Consider the following 22,024-nt stretch of genomic DNA (forward strand, 5'->3'; position numbering starts at 1 on the left):
TCTCGGCCAGTCAGTGCGTCTGTTCCCAGCGTTCTCAGTGGCAAGGCTTTGGCAAGGAGCCGAGTTTTGCCGTCAGCGTTGGTAAGCCTAAATTGTTCTTGCCACTAGCAGGAATCTCAAGTGATATATTGAGGCTGGAAATTTGGCTTGAGAGTACATAGATAGTTTCCCATGGTATTAAACCTACAAAATAATAATTTTTTCGTTTATGGTATTTAGGTGAACCCACGTAGAATTTTTCTATATGACAAGTAATAATAAATATTATTATTTGAAAACCAATAATAAATCAATATCAACGCTAGCATTTTTTTAATCAAGAGCAGACGAAGATGTTTCAAAAATTTTGCAGATACGTTTTCGATGATAATTTACTCTAGCTTACATAATTTATGCTTAATAATGTTCATGATTGCTTGCTTGCAGTAACAGTTGCCCGCTTATTCTGCTCAATAAAATTATTTATATTGAATTGATTAAATGCTAAAAAGCGATGCTCAAAAACTATGCTAGAGAGCGGTGCTAGAAAATGATGCTAAAGAGCGATACTATGAGTGATACTAAAAATTGATGTTAAAGAGCGATGCTAAAGAGCGCTACTAGAAAGTGATGCTGAAAAATTATGCTAAGAAGCAATGCTAAGGAGCGATGCTAAGAAGCGATGCTAAGGAGTGATGCTAAGGAGCGATGCTAAGGAGTGATGCTAAGAAGCAATGCAGATGCTAAGGAGCGATGCTAAGGAGCGATGCTAAGAAGCGATGCTAAGGAGCGATGCTAAGAAGCGATGCTAGGGAGTGATGCTAAGGAGCGATGCTAAGGAGCGATGCTAAGGAGTGATGCTAAAGAGCGATGCTAAGGAGCGATGCTAAGGAGCGATGCTAAGGAGCGATGCTAAGGAGTGATGCTAAAGAGCGATGCTAAAGAGCGATGCTAACGAGAGATGCTGAACTGCAACTGCAACTGCGAATGGCGTTTAAAATTGTCAAGGCTGGAAAGAAGCAGCAATTAAGTTTCACAACCAGAAGAGCAAATGCATACGCTGTTTATCTGAAAATTTTACCATGATTTCAGATTACATCTTGAGAAGTAATATTCTTTAGCTATTCAACTGTGGTATTTTCCTTTCAATTTATTCATTTAATGTAATTATATGTATTTATTTACAATTAATACAATATACAGGTATCAATATACGGATGATGTGGCGGCAAGACGAGAAAAAAACCTTCTAATTATAATTATAGTGATGTTTTAAATTCTTTATTTCGTCTACTGTGTTTCAGCATCGCCTTTTTCGTTTGTTTTCATGGGCGCTCCATGTCATTGAGGTCCCCGTCGATATTTCTTAAAGTAATTAATCGGTACCCGCCGTGGAAATAAAGTTCGCAGTTGCAATAGATTTTATGGATTAGTGAATCGCGCTGTGCTTCAGGATTTATTGAATCCAAAATTGCGGGAGAAAAACTGTGCGTGAAATAGAATAATTACGCTAATTTGAACTAAAAGCTTGCGTTCATTTGCGCTTCAGACAAACATGCAGCGGAATAGCCGCAGACTTCTGGACATAAAAATTTTTTGTTCAGATGAACTTGCGTGCTCCGAAGTGTTATGTTTTATATGCGTCATATCCTTTTGGGCTCGATATGATAATAGTTATGTTTTTTATGAAAATTTGGCCGAGGTTTACACTACAGAACAAATGAGAGATTCGTTAACAAAGTTCTATTGTTCATTAAGAAACTTAACGCCTGAGCTTAGTCTTTATTGACTCGAGTTTCAGGTCGAGTTAAAAACTTTTTTGCTATATGGCGTTGTCAGTTAATTGAAAACGAGTCTTCCGGCTTGAAAAAATTTATAAAGGAACTTTCAACAGATGGTGAAAAATAAATTATAGAGCACTCAAGAAACCTGTGAGAAAATTAAACCAATTGTCAATTAATTATCAAAAAACAAGTCTAATTTAGCTGTTCCTGCATCTTACATATTTATATTTTCGTTTTTTATATGACCAATGATAGTCACCATCGGCAAAATATGCAATTAATAGCTTCTAAGACTCATTCCTGTGAAATTCAGCTCTTTGTACACTTCTAGCTGAAAAATACTTGAAAATTATTTATTGTTTTTTTTTTAATTGCAAAGTCTAGACCAGATTTTGGCATAGCAGCGCTCACGGTCCATTTTCACTTCTTACAGCTCACGGTTCTCAGTTCTGGCGAGTGAGCTGCCATCTACCGGCCTAGTATATCATGGAGCCTTTCAAAGGCTCAAAGACTAAAGTTTGTTCCTGTTTGTCTTCTAAGACTGGCTTGGCCGGACAGCAGGCAACTCTCAGAGAAATCTGTGAAACTTTGTATAAATCTTGGTGAACTCTTTGCTGATGTGTGGTGTTCCTGACTCAGTTTGACCCGGAATAGGAATAGATCATTTCTTTGTCCGCTCTCTGCTCATTCTAAGTTTGAGAAAGTGAGTAACTATTGTGTACTTTTGACCCAATCATTGTAATGAGCGACGATTAAGTCAACACCTGTAGAAGCGCGTCACTTCTCCGTATACTTTGTTATATGTGTCTTTCACAAGTTATAAGTCGAGAGGTATTAAGTTATTAAATCGTAACGGTGTTTAACTTCAATTCAAACTGGAGCCTTCTACCATCAAAGTTGTAGGAAAAAAATTGAATACTTAAAATATAAATAAAAGGAGTATATGAATGGAGTCCGCAAGTATGTGAATTAATTATTAATTTTACATCTGAATTTCGCTACCGTTTCCGGCATTACCAGGATGGGTCGGCTTCAACTTTAATTGCATTCAATTTTGAAGGCATAGTATTGATCTCTATTGACCACAATATAAGAGGCCTAAATGACCTCTATTGACCTCAATGTGAAAGGACTAATTTACCTCTATTGGCCTTAATTTGTAAAGCCTAATTGACCTATATCGATACCAAAATACAAGACAGTGATAAATCAGGCAAGTATTGAGAAAAATAAAATTGCAGCAAAACATAAGAAAATATTCAATGTACATTTTGACCTAAGAACATCCTTACATCAATTATACTAGAAATAGTCATTCTAATGTTACTGAAATTAGTATCCAAATCTAATAATAAATTTTCTGGTGGGCTTTGAAAGCACATAAATTTCGGGATATACAGTTTTCATCATTTTATCTCTATATAGAGACGCATTGTTTATTTGAAATTCAGCCGTTACTTCGGCAGCAGAGGTTTTTCCTAAAAATATTCTCTAGTGGCCTTGGTGGTGGTGGCTTCAGTGCAGATCTTTCAATTTAAAATTTCACGTGCATGTGCCAATGGCAGGAAAGCTTTGGCTCGATACTGAGACCGAATTTCTAGGGTATTTCTCGTGTGCAGGGTATTTCCGATTCCGTGTTTCCTGTAGTGTCCAGGATATTTTAGATTTCCAGGATATTTGCGTCGAGGTTTACTACCGGGAAGAGACCTCCACTGGAAATGTTGTGGTTGTTCCGATGCTTCAGCCAGCTGCTAGTGGGTTTGTAAGCCTACGTGTTGTTAAAATTTCGTAAAGAACCTATGTTTTTTAAGCCCCTAATATAAATCTCATATAAATTAATTGCTATAAAACTGACGACGAAATAATAAAATCTCTACATCTAACCATTTTAGTATTTTTCAAAGGTAATTACTTTTTTACCTAACGATCTCACAACCGCGCAACAAATTTTAAGATGCGGTAAAGCTTTTAATGGCCTGTAAGGGGAAGGCAATAGTGAGCCTGCCGAGGCCGTGAAGCCGATAGGCTTCAAATGAAGCAGAAAAGAAGTGAGATGCCTCCCATACGGCATGAGTGAAGGGCGCTTCACGCTTCAAATAAGTTCGAGCTCTTTGTTTTTTTTTTGAGATAGCCGCTAACAAAATTTACAGCCGAAATTCAACCACAAATTTTTGGATGGGGAAATAATCATAATCGAGTTTAATCAATGTCGCATGAATATGGAATTATTCTCCTGGAATAAAACGAAATTAATCGCGAATTGTTCGTAGCTGTAATGAATGAAATGCTCAATTCAATGCTATATTCCAAAATTTTTTCGAGGTTTTATGTAATGCTTTATTTATTTCTTTTATGCAATGCTTTATTTATTTCTTTTATGCAATGCTTTATTTATTTCTTTTATGCAATACTTTATTCAATGTTCTATTCAATGTTTAATCAAATGATTTATTCAATGCTGTATTAAATGTTTTATGCAATGCTTTATCCAAAACTTTATTCAATGTTCTATGCAATGCTTGATCCAAAGCGTCATTCAATGCTTTATTTAATGCTTTATTCCATACTACATTCAATACTTCATACAATGCTCTATGCAGTGCTTTATGCAATGCTTCATTCAATGCTCTATTTGATGCTTTATTCAATACTATATTCAATGCTTCATGCAAAGCTCTATGCAGTGATTTATGCAATGCTTTATTCAATGCTACATTCAATGTTTTAAGCAATGCTTTATTCAATGCTACATTCAATGTTTTAAGCAATGCTTTATTCAATGTTTTATTCAATGCTTTATTCAATGCTTTATTCAATGCTCTATTCAATGCTTTATTCAATGTTTTATTCAATGCTTTATTCAATGCTCTATGCAATGCATTATTCAATGCTTTATTCAATACTTTATTCAATGCTCTATGCAATGCGTTATCCAATGCTTTATTCAATGCTCTATTCAATGCTCTGCAATGCACTGTCATGACTCGCATGTCAGCGCATGTCACGCGCTCACTCCTGTTAAAGTTTGTTTTGCATCGCAGTTTTCGACGCAAAAATTAAAGTGGAATTTTGGATCGGTGGAGAAAACAGGAACTTTTCCTCACCTTGTGTCACTTCAAAAATCGATGTTTCATCACTACTGACAAATTTATATTCTTCAGATCAGTATTCTTAATATAGTTAAGCACGAAATAATTGTAAATTGAGCGTTTTCCAATTGTCTATAAGTATTAAAATCACTTGGCTGCTTAATTCGCAAATTTACCAGGAATTTACAAGTAAAGAAAATAGCCAAAAAGTTCACCATTTCTTATAAGAGAAAACGTTTCGGAGTCCAGCTCCATCGTCAGTTCAAAACCTAGAACACTGGTACAAACAATTAGTAGCCTAAAATTCACATTTACGTTTTCTCTTATAAGAAATGGTAAACTTTTTGGCTATTTTCTTTACTTTTAAATTCCTGGCCAATTGTTTATGTTATGTAATGTAATAAATTCCTTTCAAATAATACTTTATATTTGTGAGCTGTAGGAGCAAAGATGTGTTATTAGCTCCTCATGTACAGTATTGCGATTAATAATATACCGTATAGATAATCTAATCAAAAATTGAAATAATACATTAAGGTTTCTTTGACTTTTTTCGGTCTCATGGACCCGCAGAAAACATTATTTGTGCAGCTTGTAATAAATAATACTTTGCACAGAACTGGCACTCAAGAAAATAAATGGATCATATCGTCCAAATAACGAATCACTTTCTGATACGCAACACAGGCAGAAATCGAACGTAGCACTGAAGTCCAACCAAACTGAGTCAAGATAATATAATCAAAAAAGTTTAACACTGCAGTAGATGGACAATGTCTAACTTATTTTTCTTAGTGTGATAATGATCGCAATGTAACGTATTTCTACTCAGTGGTCAACATGTGAAAATTAAGATAATGAAATAATTTAGAAACACAACATGTGAGAAAACGTTTCGGAGTCCAGCTCCATCGTCAGTTCAAAACCTAGAACACAGGTACAAACAATTGGTAGCCTAAAATTCACCTTTACGTTTTCTCTTATAAGAAATGGTAAACTTTTTGGCTATTGTCTTTACTTTTAAATTCCTGGCCAATTGTCTATGTTATGTAATGTAATAAATTAGTTTCAAATAATACTTTATATTTTTGAATACTAGGAGCAAAGATCACTTATGAGCTCTTCGTGTGCAGTATTCCATTAATAATATATACCGTATAGATAATCTAATTGAAAATTGAAATTATACATTAAGGTTTCTTTGAATTTTTTTCGGTCTCATGGACCCGCAAAAAACATTATTTGTGCAGCTTGTAATAAATAATACTTTGCACAGAACTGGCACTCAAGAAAATAAATAGATCATATCGTCCAAATAACGAACCATTTTGTGATAAGCAACACAGGCAGAAATCTCACGCAGCACTGAAGCCGCGCCAAACTGAGTCAAGATAATATAAAAAAAAAGTTTAACACTGCAGTAGATGGACAATGTCTCACTTATTTTTCTTAGTGTGATAATGATCGCAATGTAACGTATTTCCACTCAGTGGTCAACATGTGAAAATTAAGATAATGAAATAATTTAGAAACACAAAATGTGAAAATTAAGAAAATGAATAATTTTTGGACACATGGAGGTCCACTTGACCAAGTTATACCATACACACAGAAAAATTATTGGGTCTCATCGTCTCAATACTGACACTTTTTTGCTCACAGTGCGGGCAGAGAGCGGACGTAGCACTGATGCCCCTTTTTCGGACAAAACTGGGTCAGGTTTACCCACACAAGAGAAAAAGTGTGACAATATGGACAAATTCCCACTAATTTCTCTTAGTGTTCGTCTACTGAAGGTATCTGCAGCTACAAGGCCTCTAGATGCTGATTGTTTACACGGCGGTGAATGTGAATAATGATGAATGATAAAGACGACAAAAAACATCCGAAACATTACTCGCCATGGTAGAAAAATGTTCAGTAACAGTTTTCGGTTTCAGTGTGAACATCAGAATCTCAAGAACATGATGAAGTTCATAGGAATTGATGTGTGTTTATGCAAACCCAACAATAAAATGATTCTGAAAACTTTTTAAGCGAAAGTGAAGGTTAATGAGCGATAAGATTTAGATTAAAGATCCTGGGCAACAATTAAAAAATTGGGGGTGCTTAATGTACATATACTTTAAGAATTTAAAACAATTGAGAAGTTTTAATATGAAAATATCCGGAGATTTAAAATATTTATGGGGTATTAATTTATAAACGTTTGGGGAGTGTGAAATATTGATGGTTTTACAGAACAATAAGCAATTGTTCAATTTAATTATGAAGACTAATTGAAAGATAATTTTACGAGACAAAAGTGACCCAAAGTTAAGCCTTATTAAGCTGAAGCACGAGTTTTGAATTTTACAGATATTGTGATTATTTGAGTGTTTTTTCCTATTACGCGAATTTGGCTTGTGATTGCAAAATAAGATAAAACAATTTTACTGTCATACAGCAAACTCTCACATCAACGAAATACAAACTTAAACATTCCTCAAATAGTTCGTTCATTGCTCCAGGGGTTCAAATAGTTCGTTCATTACTCCAGGGATTCAAATAGTTCGGTCATTACTCCAGGGGTTCAAATAGTTCGTTCATTACTCCAGGGATTCAAAGAGTTCCTTCATTCCTCTAAAGATTTGGTCCGTAGTGAAAAACTTCCAGACTCACACTCGAGATTAAATCAAGTTAAGAGATCAAAGGAACCTCATCTCGGAGATATTTTCTATTCATGAACAATTTCGTAGCTTATATTGTTAACTGCCTTCACGCCTTGCCGGCATATAAAAACCAGCCTACTGCAAAAATCCTTCATATAGGAACTTGGCTTTATACTTATTTCTTTGATCTCAAGTCCTGACGAGATGAGCGCTAGGCACCACACTCGACTCTACACGTGGCACGGCAGCACAACCTCACTCGACCACAGCTGGCAGAGCACTGGCTAGAGCCTAGATCTCACCATCTCAGCACCCAGAAGTGCTGTCAGCGACTATTTTTTGAAAAACCTAGATTATACCACCGAAAAAACCTATAATTGAAGGAAATAACCTAGATCTGAGTTTATAAACCTAGCGCTGGCATCACTGGATCTCAGGCTGCCGAAGATGGTCTCAGGTCGACGATGCATGTTCTGGGCCTATACTTTCAAAACTGGCTAAGTGAACGTAAGTAATTACGCTCTATTTTCTTGTCTATGATTGGTGGATTTTGCTTGAAAGGTCGTCAATGATTGGCTGATGAACTTACGATCTCTTAACTTTTTTTTTTGAGTATAGGAGGTCTGAGAAAGCAACTTTGAGTGAATAATCTTGCAGTTGGGTTTACAAGCAAGGTTTCTTACTTCCATATAAATTCTTCTCTCCAAACTTATTTAAAATTTCTCTATTTTCACTCCACATCATCTTTCACCACCACACCACGCCCAGTGAAGACATAGCACCATCTACGAAATTTGTTTCTGAGTATCAAAGGCTTTGCTTAGATAGCTTCTGAGCAGCGTCCATTAAGGTTTAACCTTAAATTCTGATTTCTCATATCTTAGCAGTCATAGCAGCTCATTTTCTCTGATTATCAGAGTCTATGGAGAAGAAGAATGTAATTTGATCGGAATTGAAGCAGTGTTGCGTTATCCTGTGCAGCTATCGACGTCTTCATTAATTTGTTGTTATTGTAGCATCGGCTTTAGCGAGCTTCCTCACACAGCCTCACACAACCTCACACAGCCTCACACAGCCTCACACAACCTCACACAACCTCACACAGCCACAGAAGGCTATTCTGAGCACCTTAAGGGTGCAACGAGCGTTGCCTCACACAGCCTCACACAGCCTCACACAACCTCACACAACCTCACACAACCTCACACAACCTCACACAACCTCACAAAGATCTTTTGAGCGGTGGGCGTTATGGTCTGTAGAGATATCGCGGCTCCTTATCAGCTAGTAAAAAGAGTTGAGTTATGACAGCACTTGCTTCTATATTGGCAGACTTTAGAGGGAACTAGGAGGTTATAAAAGCCAGAAACATAAAATATGTTGAATGTTTTATACCTGAAAATAAACATTTATTTATGAAACACTGCTAATTATGATCACAATGTATACGGAAGATTAGCGAGCTGAATCCCGTTGTTAAATAAATAGATATAAGTAGACTGCAGGGTAGCTGCTGGTATCTAAAGTTAACAGAGCTACATATATTAGGTGTTATAATATACTGCATGACCAGCTGTAGCTAAGTACCTGCGAGGAGGCGGGTGGTTACAAAATAATATGGTTACATATTATACAATATATACATATTATATAATATATATAATATACTATTACATATTACAATATGTAATGTTACATATGTATTACAATATTACATATATAATATATATAATATAATATTACATATTATATAATATATATATAATATGTAACCAACTATGTTTACATAATAATATAATATAACAGTACCTGTGGTTACAACATAATATGGCCGACCTCATCAGGTTGTGGTAAGAGTCAAGTAACTCATCAGGTTGTGGTAAGAGTCAAGTAAGTTATATGGCGCGCGTGCTACCCCTTGCAAAAACTTTGTTCACATCATCAACTATGAGATAATGAGATAATAACTCAGCCTAAACCGACGAAGTAAAATTAAATTTACAAAATTAAAATTATAATCCATGTTTTCAATCGAGTTTATGCCTCGGCCAGATGTTTACTGCAATAACTTTGCTGTTGAACGGAGCTGTTCGGATTACGTTTTAAAAATTCAAGACATAAATTAAAATTTTAAAAACATATCTAAAAGATTATTTCCAGCCATAAAAACTTTTACTTAAAAATAATTTTCCATTTATTTTAGAAATTAACGCAAACATTTTCTTATATGTGATCTTACTAAAATTATTCAAAAACGTACCTGAAAAAATATTGGAAGTTTTTGTTGTTTCTTACGTCCTTCTTTCAAAACTAATGTAAGTTGGTCGAGCGCGAAAGCCTTGAAAAAATTCCAAACTGTTGCGAAAAAATTCATATGCCTTTTCGTACTGAAAATGAAGTTTACATCTGTATTTTTTATACTCTCTTTATTTTTCTGGTTGTTGGGTTCTCCAACGAAATTATTAAACATCTAAGAATACAAATTATTCTTAATTTTCATTTATTCAAAAACATAAATGAATATTAAATGGCAAAAATGAGGTGGCTGACAACGAATGCATCAAATTCTTGTTTTAAGCTCAGAAGACGTGAAGTTTAATAATATGGAAGTACGTGATGATCATCAAGAAGCTATATATATAAATTGCTGTATTTAAAAGGATTGCTGCTGTGTTAACTGTTATAAAAAAAATAAAGAAAAGAAAGACTAGAATATCAAACTAAAAAAAAATAAATAAATAAATAAATCACGAGATGCTTTTTGTAAACTTTTTTCCCTATGATTTTTTGTCTTCTATGATTCTTGAATATCGTGCAGAAAAATCACGGAAAGTACCGTATATTTCATTTTCAATAATCATATGAGTCATTCAATATTATAATTTTTGTTATTCAAATATAATTCAATTATTCTATATAATAAAAAAAAGGTTATAGACTATCATACGCCAGGTATTTATCACTAAATTAATACCTAAATCATTTGTCTGCTGTAATTGCAATTTCACCAAGTATTTGACAGCAAAGAAAACGCCCGGTAAATTCATAATATCTTCTTTGCAAACGTTACAAAGCCATTATTAGTTTTAAATTTCTAGTAAAATAACATAGCGTCTGGTCCTTTTTCTTCTTAATTCTGATCGGATTAGTTTGTCTCCTTAAATTCTATAATAACCTTTAGTAAAATTTATCCGATGTTACATTAGTTGGATGCAACCGATTCCTTTTTTCATGATTTATAAAATAAATATTTATTTATACAACATTTTGCTACTATTATTAATCCAAGACGACAGTTTCTTCTTCATTTATTATCGTCTAGAATGTTTTAATGTTGAGGAAAAGACATGAGTGAAAACACAAACATAAAAATAAGGTTTATAACATATACATAAAACTATTTATAACATATACATAATATATGTGTTAAAACCAGCAGGTAAAACACTCGGGTTAAAAAAAAAAGACGGCGACTAACTTCACTAATCTTGTTTGCAAGTCGGACTAAAAAAACCAAGGTAGTCCAAATATTTTTCATGTGTCTTGTCTTCACATTTCCAGTAACAGCAAAATCCTTTTTACGGAAAGATTTCAAGAAGGAAGATTAAGAGGAGAAACCTTGTTTATGTTACTGGCTGAAAAGGAGGTTTTATGCCTTGTTTACGGTGCTATATAATGCAGGAATATGAGACCCTTGTTAACGTTTCATGTTCTTGTGGAACTGCTTCATGTATGGCAGTCTTCATGGTTGATGAGATTCATGGACGAAGTAATGGACGTAATGTTTCCATTTCATGGCAGTAATGAACATTCAAAAGTTTCATGGACATTAGTAATGAACATTTAATGTCGAGAAAGTAAATACGTCGCGCATCAATTAATCATTAATGCCTGAATAATGCCTGAAACTGACATGAGTGAATCGTGAATCAGCGGTAATTCATCACCATTTTCCTCTTCAAATGGTCGCTCACCATCACCATAACAAAATCAAAATTTACTATTTTCATTTCAAAGAACTCGTGTAATGCTCAGAAAAGCACTGAATCTGATTATTTTTGCAGAAAAAACTCAACCCACAGATGAAAAAAAAAAGAAAATAAATTATGCAATTCTGAGATAAAAATTAAGGTATCGAGTATCCGTACGTATAAGGTACATATAACTAAAACCATTGAGATTAATTTTAAAATCATAATTTGCTATAATTAATTGTAAATTTATTAATTAATTTGTATTGCAAATTTCATGGTGTTAAGAAAAAGTGCATAGATACATTTCTGACGCATTTTATTAACTTTCCATTCCCGAGGCCAATTTTTTAACAATTCAGTAATTTCCACCATAATGCGCCAGAATCACCGACTTGATTAACTTTATCAACATATTTTTAAAATAATGATAAATAATAAATAAGGTTATAAACATAATTTTCACTTGCCATATCTTAGGTTTATGATTTTGAAAACATAATTTTACATATTTAAAATTGAATAAACCTAAAATTGATTTTGTTAATACCTAAAAAAGTTTCTTCACGGAAGCGCGTGCACGGATTAACTTCGATCACTAAAAGTTTTTGGTTAAAAGCAACCTATTAACAAAATTTTAAATCATCAAAAATTCATCAAAAAATTTTTAAATCATCAAAAGTCCCTAAGTGAGTATTCTCAACTTAATTAAATTGGCTACCAGTAATTTGCAGCAAATTGGGTACATTCACGGCACGATAATAGGCAGCAACCGACCTGCGGCTAATTAGATTAATTAACCGACACCTCATCAAGCTTTCTACTTAACGATCAATCATCCGCCATGACTCGAGTTAAGACTTCGAGCCTCAGGGCTGTGTGACCCGATACAGGACGATGAGTGGCATCTCGAGCGGGTACATTCAAGGCACGATAAATGGCAGCAACCGAGCAGTACTCAGACTTCAGAGGCAGTGCTCAGAGCCTCACTTCTCGCCAGTCTGTGCAGTACTCAGACTTCAGAGGCAGTACTCAGACTTCAGAGGCAGTGCTCAGTGATTCACCTCTCAAATTACCACAGGCAAAAGCCTCTCCTTAATCACCCCTCATGAAGCTCGTAGTTCTGCCATCACGAAGCACTAACTTCTAATTGTTCCGAGTCACAAGTTTCTTGAGTCTCTGCACGTCCGGGGAATTTTAGTTACAGAGATAAATTCTCTGGAGTAGGTCTTAGGTAACTCGGTGTAGATTTAGCGGCCTTTCAAAGACGATGAAAAGAGCAGAAAAGAACATTAATGCGAGACTTTTATAAGTGTGGGAAGCGAGAGAGAGCGAGAGCAGTGAAAAAATCATTCCCTTTCATGATCTTAATTAAGAAATTGCATGTCAAAGAATGACCTAGATGAGGTCTACCTTGATAATTAATTTTTTCTCATATATTGTATCTGTGTCGATATCATTCTTACATCTCGCTCCACGTTTCATTCCTTCCATCTCGCCTCACTTCTTCGTAGGACTTCATTTCTGATTATCCTGTATTTCCTTGTAGGGTGAATTGATGTACACTTTATTGTAAGTCTTTGCGAATGATCTTAATGGAAATTAAATATTTGTATAAGTAAACTTCTGCTTCATGCATACTAATAGCAGTGACGACAGTTCACATATCTGTTGACAGAATGTGTGCGTGCAATAGCCAGCATATAAAGTATGATTTATGATAATTTGTAGAAGTAACGATTCCAATTTCTTGGAAGTGAAACAAATGGAAATTTCTAACATGGTTTGTGTTAGTGTTAATTTTTCCTAAAGCTTTTTTCTGGGTATCACAGCGCGCAGCCATTATTAAAGAAATGAATTCCCGCAAAACTTCACCCTGATTTCAAAAATTAAATTAATTAAATAAAATTATTGTGACATTAAAAGCCTCAAAAATTATAAAAACATCAGGCCAAGTCACAAGACAGTCATTAATTCGGTAGCACATTTACCTCACCCGAGTTTTTAAAGGGTGAACTGTAAGGCGCTGGCGTCAATATTGCTCTGGCTTTAAAAGCGGTCTTAGGTACACGCTGGATTAAATTTTTTTGTTGATTATTAAGGGCACTCAAGGCCGAGACGGGGGAGGTCATAGGCATTAATTTGAGCACTTCGCACTGAAAGGCTGCGTGCGGCAAGAATTTTCAAATAGATATTTCGGCGCCCCTGTAGTTATTCGAAATCAAAGATGTCGTCTGTGGAAGAAAAATTCAAAAAGTGAACGGAATATATGTTGGATAAACTAAGTACTGAAAAAATTCTGTAGATTTAAACGTCTGAAAATTTTGACCACAAAAAAAAATTTGGAAGGTTTTTAACAAATTAGTGGAAAAAATTGCAATGGCCATTATCCTGCTACCTGCATTTGTCCCTCAAATGGCATGCAGTGCTCAGAACAAATGTTCGTTAAAAATAAAATCATGTCATTTATTACGTCGTTTACTTTTCTAAAGCGATGGCTATTAATCGAGTATTCATTTAGCTGCCTGAAAATTATTTTTGCCCGCTTGTTGAGAGGCAAATTAGGTGAGAAATATTTCGTTCCACAACGCTACTGAATTTTTCACGCTTCAGTTTTTCTGCCACGCATTTTTAATCAAACAAAACGCATTCGTCACGAGCGTGCCTGACGCTGACATTTTCTCGTTGCTTTCAAAGCTTGGCTGCGATATGTCCCTGCGACGTGTATATCTGAGCTGCCATATCAGTAATTACTCCGTTAAAATTCAGAAAGGGTCACAAATGGAGGCGAAATTTTTGAGAAAATACATCATTCTGTGAATTGAAAAATGGTTTCCAATTTTTTTTATTATTTTCCTCAATTAAATATATTTTAGGCCCTCAACCAAGGCCAAAAATTAAAAGATCAGCATCTATTCAAGATGCATCGTTCCTATTAAAGTAACATGCAGTCATGTGCAGCGAGTGCAAAAAATTAAAGAATGTTCACTAGCATCCCAGGCACCCATGAGCCCACCTCATTCCGCGGCCTCATTTCACGGTGGTTTTTGTGGCGCGTAACGCAACTCTGCCGAGGAACCTGCTGTGGAAACACGAAATATGAAACACAAATGACCGGCCATAAATTAGATGAGGCGGCGTGGAGAATGCAATACTTAATGGTGCAGAAATTTTCCCATAGTTTAACTTGATCGCAAGCCAGAGTAGAAGAGCCCGTAGAAGTAAATTGGTCGTCCCACAAACTGGTGTTTACAGAAAAATACCCACTGTAGTTTTATACAAAGCGAATAATTAATGAGGAATAAACAATAATGAACTGGATTATCCATATTGCTAAGTTGTATTTTAAATGTTCTTGAGGTAAAGGTAACTGAAATTTCAGTCTCGTTTTCGGCATTTGTATTATTTTACCCGTCGTCGTACTGCAAATGGATGCTACTTAAATTTTGTCTTCCATAACCAGTCTTTCAGTTTTTCTTCGTGGTCATAAGAATAAATGCACTTCAATTTTTTTGCATCACGGACAGATTAATATTAGAGGTTCCCGTGTCTACCTGTACAAAACTTTTTAGTGTTGAGGCATATCGTACAACAATTGTGTTCATCCATATATAGTAGTGCATGTGGGTTGGCATGCTTTATCAAGACTTCTATAACTACAATAACACTTATTTTCACCACACTTGAAACTTAAAACTGCTAAGTAACTCAAATCTCAAGTTAATCACTAAAGCATTATTTATTATTATTTTTTATTATATTATTTTTCTCACTTAAACCCTTGATATTCATACTTCATCCTTTGTCCCTCGGTTCTCTCATATCACGTAGTGACAAAATGGTTTTATTTTTTGGGTCCTGGTTATTTTTTCGATTTTTTTTCTTTGTCGGGAAAATTCTGTATCTACGTTTTACTAGAAGTTATTTGGATTTTTTCTTATTTTTAGCTAAGGAAATTATTCTGAGGTGAAGCTACCCTTAATCTAAAGATATTATTATCTTAAAATAAATGGAAAAAATAATAAAATTAAATTTATAAGAAATTTTTCTAATATAATATTTGCGCTTTACCATTACCATAGGTTTCACTACTCAGTGACAATCTGTCTTCAGTGACAACTGTTTCAGTGACCTCTTTCAAAAAGTATAAAATCTGTATAAAAACAGCCGTCTCTGAGCGTGTAAACTCATTTTATTCACAAATTAATAAAATTAGGAAATGAAAAATGAAATAAATAAAATAATAAATAAAATTAAGAAATGGATATACCACTTCAGCCCACTGGCTTCTAGAGACGTCAACAGTGGCATTGTCTGCTCTGAACTTCTACGACCACATCCAGGATATGCTAAAGAAAAGTTTCTCGTCGACCGCTCGTCCTATGGAACAACACCAAGCCATTTACAATGAATATACATCGTTTTACTGAGAACTTGCATCATTTTACGACGCATTTACATCGTTTTACGGGGAGTTTACCTCGTGCCAAGAAAGCTTTTGTTATAGCCATGCCTTTAATGGGCCGTTGCTTAGACTTTGGGGGGGCAGCTCAGCAACTGCTTTGTCCTGGAACAATGATAGAATAGAATAGAATAGAAGTGTCGGCGTTGAAGAAATAGGCCCATGGCCTGTTGCCGATTCTTGAATTTTTCGTGACTTGATTCACAAGGGATCCGGCCTTTGGAACCCGATCTTTCCATAACTGACGAATGAAACAATTCGAGCAATAGCGACTAAAGGTGGAATAAAACGATGCAACAATATTCCCAGGAGATGGATAAGAATGTAGTAATATTCACTAGAGCTTAATAGTAATTCAATAATATTCATTAGAGGTTTACAATAATAATAGTATAATATCCTACGAATGTTCATAATATTACAACAATATCCAGTAGAGAACGATAAGAATACAACAATTTCCATTGCAGGTTAATAATAATAATAAAATAATATCCATTTTAGGTCAATAATACTAAAATAATATTCATTTGAGGTTAATAATAATCATAGAAAAATCCATTTGAGGTCAATAATAATAAAATAATATCCATTGGAGGTTAATAATAATAATAAAATAATATCCATTTGAGGTCAATAATAATAAGAAACTAATATCAATTGGAGGAAGCTATCACAGAAGCTATCATGCCCGGCCGCTGATGCCTGCTGGTCATGAAAGGCAATCTCGTGGCTGTGAGCTTCCCTTTTGTTGAGCGTCGCCAAGCTTCAAGCTCAGCTGCCAGTGATCAATTGCTTGTGTCCGCACCAGATCCTTCAATTCATGGACAGGGTACAGCTGCTTTACAGTGAATCCTTAGGAAACTGGTGTGAAAAACTACAAATGAAGCTCCTCAGCAAGAAATCCGAATGAAGCTTCTCAGCAAGAAATCCAAATTAAGCTCTTCAATGAGAAATCCGAATTAAGCATTCAGAAATACACCCAAATGAAGCACCTCAGCAATACATCCGAATGAAGCACCTCTACAGCTGCTTTACAGTGAATCCTTAGGAAACTGGTGTGAAAAACTACAAATGAAGCTTCTCAGCAATACATCCAAATGAAGCTTCTCAGCAATACATCCAAATGAAGCTCCTCAGCAATACATCCAAATGAAGCTCCTCAGCAATACATCCAAATGAAGCTCCTCAGCAATACATCCAAATGAAGCTTCTCAGCCAATGGTCACATCGTCTGCTGCAGTCGGCCATTTATTCTTGCTAAGATGCTGGCTTGGACCAAAGGACACGGAGCAGAGCCGTGGTTGTGATTTTAATAAATTCTTGTATTTTAATAATAAAGTTGGGTATTAAATTTGTGATAGAGTTAATCTTGAAGAATATAACGTCGACGGCCAACTGTAGTTCTGCTATATAACTTGAATTTGATACCTAAAGTCAATAGGATTACAATGAAATCGCCCGAAAAATTTATCTTCTTCGGACTTCAAACAGAGGCCCAAGCCCTGATCTTCAGGTCATGTTAAATACCTGGGGCCAAATCCCACTGATGAGGTCATATTAAACGACTGAGGCCAAGTCACTACCCCTGGGTACAGTCTCAATCGCGAGGCCAAGTCTTATTTTAGGGACCAAGTCTTAATCCTGGGTTGGCTACGAAATTCCACCAAAAAATTTCCCTGCCAGTTGTTGGCCGCAAAATAAAATATCACTGACAGCTTTGGCTTTTATTTCAAATTAATATAACCTTTAATAGTTTTACATCTTTTTAGTTTCATGAAGAATAAATTTTATACTTAGCTGTCCCGTCGTGATCGTTATGTTGCTGGCATGTTGAGCGCCACACGTTATGTTGCTTGCACGTAATGCACTGCACATTACGCCTGCACATCATGTAGCAGGTATGCAGACACTCTGCACTTCATGTAGCAGTTATGCAGACACTCCGTATATCATGTAGCAGTTATGCAGACACTCCACATATCATGTAGCAGTTATGCAGACACTCCGCACATCATGTAGCAGTTATGCAGACACTCCGCACATCATGTAGCAGTTATGCTGACACTCCGCACATCATGTAGCAGGTACATGAACGATTAACATGGTCAGTCTCCGCTGCCGCCATCTCGCCTGCAATAAAAATCGTCCTAGGCTGCAATTAAAGAAAAATGAATGGTTCGCAATATCGATAGGAATGTTTATTGCCAGATTATTGATGAAACTTCTAGTGACGTATTTTGCTGATAATGGAAGACGCTGGCAATTCTGGAGGATCTTTTTCTATTCTAATTAATAATAAGCGTTTACAATTTACCCAATGAAATTTTTTAGAATTCGAATGAAGTTCAACCACATCGTTCATGAAGACGGATTAAAGTTCAATATTGTCAATAATGTGTTTATTGATCAACTGTTAATGACTTATTTTGATTCGGTTGCCTTGAAAACCGGTTTTCTCGATCTGAATTCGTGTCTTAAATTAATGTCGTTTGGACTCAAAATATGTTTTGTAAACTTGAATCATCACTGATGATGAAAAGAAAAACTTGAATGTAGTTGTAAAGATTCTTAAATTTTGAATGAGTTAGTCAATGTTAAATAAGTTAAAGTTAAGTTAAAGTTAAATAAAATAAAGTTTTGTTAGATAAAATAAGTTGAATAAAATAAGTTAGAGTTAAAAAGCTAAAATAATGTTATTAAAGTTAAATAAAATAAGTCGAGTTTGCAATAAGTTAGTCAAGTGTCTTTTAGGCTCGCGTGTTCACGGCCATAACATTTACGCTACAGCGTCAATTGTTAACTTTAATGCAAAAAAATTTATTTTAATCAAACGCAGAAACATTTTTTTAGGTTCACTTTGTTGAAGAGACTGCAGCGTCTATTTATTCCGGTCCTTGGCTGCATGTTCGCTTTAATTTATCAGAAATAAAGTTAGAACCATTTTTCAAGGACCATCCAGGCTGCAATATTGCAGTTGATTGTACTTGAAAATTTACGTAAACTTCCAACATCTTTTAGTGCATCATTCCCTCCGTATTGTCCTGTAATTGCTGTCACCAGTCCGGGCAAAATTTTCCCCTTAGATATTAAAAACTACGTAAAATGTGTCCCGACGTGGGAAGAGAATACAATATTTCATAGACAACCTCGGGTGCATTCTCGGGTAATACAATGGCCTTCTTACAACATCTTGTCGGACTCGACATAAAATCGGACAACAGGAAAATTCTACGTCACTAAATGTTAAAAATCATTTAGATTTAACAAAACGATGAATTCAATGGGCTTATTAAGGCCTATATCATAAGCACTGCTACCTGTAAGATGATCATCACCTCGCTCACTCAGATAAATGACTGAGACTTTGTCCAAATAGCGATGCACTTTTTGCCATCGTATGGTCATTCTGTACGAGAATAACTGTACTTAATTCTCTCAGCGCCAGAAGGCGCAGATGACATGGACATCACTCCTTCACTGGGTTCTGTTTGCAGCTGCTCGTCGTGCTAAGTTCCACAAATTCCAGTCTGCACTTTTTCTTCCCACTTCCACCTCCATCTCCACGTTGTCTTTCGTCGGCCTCTCTTCCTTCTTACTTCAGATCCACTCGACGGTCACAGCACAGTCGCTTACTCTGTCCTTATATCTTTCCCATTTCCCCTTCCTCTTTCTGACCACTCTGCGCTACCCCTTGTTCTCTTCCACTCTTTCCTGATGGCACCGCAACAAATCTGTCTTTCCTCAGCACATGTTCCACACAGTTCCACCTCATCCTTCACACCTACTCGCGGACTTTCTCCGCCTCTGCCGCTTTAAGAACTAACTATCTTGCTCGAGACGTATTGCTGCCATCGAATCTTGAAGATCTTCCGTAAGCTTTTGCTCTGGGAGATAGCTAGCTTCCTCTCATGTTCCTTTCTTAGTTTCGAGTCTCACATCCATGTAAAAGAACTGAAAGGACCAAGCTTTTGAAAAGGGAGGCTTTGGTCTTCTTGCTGATGTTGCTGGCCTGCCAGATGTTTGATTAATAACCTTTCCAACTGCGCGCTTGCCATTACAGCTTTTTTCTTCACATCCGCTGTACCTTCACCATCTTTATTATCATTTACACCTAGATATGTGAAGCTCTATACACCTCCTCCACTTCGCCCCTCCAGTTCTCAGCCTGCTGCCTCATGCACTTCTTGGCACTAAGTTTCAGCCCAACTTTGGCAGCATTATCCTCTGATCTGGGCCTATACTTTCAAAAAAGTTAAGAGATCGTAAGTTCATCCGCCAATCATCGACGGCCTTTCAAGCAAAATCTACCAATCATAGACAAGAAAATAGAGCGCAAGTACTTACGTTCAATTAGCGAGTTTTGAAAGTATGGCCACTGGTTGTTTATGCAGCAAGTGCTTAAATGTTAAATATAAAAGGGGCGGTGTCATCTGCAAAGTCGAGGTGAAAAAGCATGGTTGTGAAGTTCCATCGGATTCCACGTCTTTTACCTTGGATCGCATTCCCTTAACAACCCCCCTGACAAGCTGTAGCCCTGCTTCACTCTTGTCGTCACTGGGAACCAATCTGTTGCCTCCTTCTCGTCGATCACAGAGCACTGAAATTCCTCATATAGAGGGTCATGATCATCTGGATCAGCTTCTTAAGATTCCATACTGGCGCATGATAATCCGAGAAAAAGCTTCAATTAAATAGAACTGCATAAAATAATTCGAATCAGCACTGCTTCAAATAAAATACACGGGAATTCAACCGCAGCTGGTTTTTATAATTATTCAAAATTCACGAAGAAAATAAAAAATAACATTAAACTCATTTAGATAAAAAATAGAATAACTATGATGAAATTTAATAGGGCTTGGCACAGTTGATATTATTTCTACGAATATTATCACTGACCAGGTTCTCTGACCACAAGACTGGCAGAATAGCTTCACTAATACTGTTAATTTAATGGATGACAAAACCCTCTATGAGAAAGAAGCGTTTTGCTTAGAAATTATTTAAAAATTATTTTGCCGCGAGAATATCTTGCGCAGTTCAAGTTTTTGTATCGAAGAAAAAGGAGCCCACAATTGACTTGCTGATCGTCCACTGGCTGCACCAGGCGCCAGAGACAAACTTTGAAGATATCCCTCACCAAATTTCATAATCATGCATTTTAAATCTGCAATTTCCTCATTTTTTGTGCCATTTTCGTGGGAATTTCAAGTTATGAAAACAAAATACGGTTGTTTTTCAATGGATTTTGAAGCATTAAATTAGGAATTTAAATCCTCTATTAATTTACATTAGTATCGTTTTAAGGTGATTTTACACCCGTGAATTGTCGTTGTATTTGGTGATGGGGCGCGTAAAGTGAGATAAATTACTAACTCGTTGTGCTAATTTCTAATTATTTGAAAAATAATCACAAATGATTAAATGATTATATTTCTTAATGTTTGACGCACATGAATTTATCCTATAAATTATTAATTTTTAATAAAACGCTTGTTTAGTTAAAAGATGCAGTAAGTGGGCCATGAATGCAGAAATAAATTTTCAAAACGAAAAATGTTACGGATCATCTTTTGTTTATGGGGGATGAAAAGCTTGCGAATTGATGATGAAACTCGAGTAAATGAATAACAATTATGCTCGAAATATGCCATAATATCTATACGCATGAATACCAATGTTCTGAATTGTTTCGAAATGAAACGGTAGTATATTTTTACAGAGATATTATGCATGACTAGGTTCTGCAATGGAAAATTTACCGTTTAATCTCTTTCATGTCCCAGCCTTTGATGGGCAACTTATTTATTTCTGAGCTTTGCTTGCTGGAAAATGTTCAGGCTTACACCGTTTGCCGCATTGAAGTTCGGGTGCTTACATTTGATGAACATCAGCTTCACATCTAACTGCTGACAGAAGACTGGTTAAAATCCTATCAAACTGATGTTGCCTTTTTGATATTCTCACTTGTTCAACAGCTGCTTATGTATGAAACTGCCACCGACTCAGGCAGCTGTTCCCGTTTTCAAATTAAATATTTTCGAGTTAACCATTCAGGCTCATGATGACCCATGCTCGGCATGTT

The sequence above is a fragment of the Hyalella azteca genome, unplaced genomic scaffold (assembly GCF_000764305.2).
Source record: "Hyalella azteca isolate HAZT.00-mixed unplaced genomic scaffold, Hazt_2.0.2 contig17452, whole genome shotgun sequence".
NCBI classification, from domain to species: domain Eukaryota; kingdom Metazoa; phylum Arthropoda; class Malacostraca; order Amphipoda; family Hyalellidae; genus Hyalella; species Hyalella azteca.